The following is a 701-nucleotide window of genomic DNA, read 5'->3' on the forward strand; positions in this document are numbered from 1 at the left end:
AAAAAAAAAATAAAAAAAAAAAAAAAAAAAAAAAAAAAAAAAAAGGAAATTACTACAGTTCCAAAGTTTCTCAAATCCATTGCTACCAGAAAATGGGAGTTGTTATGCTACTTTAAAAAGTTGCAGACCATTCTCAGAGGAGAGTTCCCTGGGAATCTGAAACAAAAGCAAGGCTCCCACACTGGTATTCCAGGATGAAAAGCAGGGCCCTGCAGGCTTTGAGAAGCTAACCTCTCTTTTTATTTTCTAATTCTTTTTCAATTGCAAGACTACTAGCAGGGAGAATATCTTGGGCATATAGACGTTTATCAGCTCCAAATAAAAGTTCCAAATGTTCAAGAGGAAGCTGGAGGACGGCAATGCTACACAGTCTTCTCACCTGCAAAAGGAAAGAATTCTTGTACAAAGTCAGTGTCTTCTTGCTATTAAAGCAAGCAACAGCTGAAAAACTCTGCTGCATGAAGCATCTCTACTCATCTTCCTTGTAGTCACCTTCAAAAGTCACCTAGGATTTTGAAGTACAGGGCACTGAAACAAATGTTCAGTGTCTTTTAAATTGTCCAGAAATGAAAGAGCTGCCAGACTCATCAATTTCTAGAAACCAAGGTGACAGAACTATCAAAGACCCAGAGAAGTAACCACTGCGTTGTCTTGCCTGACCTTCTGTGATGATGTGCAGAGGAATGCAGGAGCCACAGGCC

Source organism: Egretta garzetta, unplaced genomic scaffold (assembly GCF_000687185.1).
Source record: "Egretta garzetta isolate BGI_Z169 unplaced genomic scaffold, ASM68718v1 scaffold38, whole genome shotgun sequence".
Classification (NCBI taxonomy): Eukaryota; Metazoa; Chordata; class Aves; order Pelecaniformes; family Ardeidae; genus Egretta; species Egretta garzetta.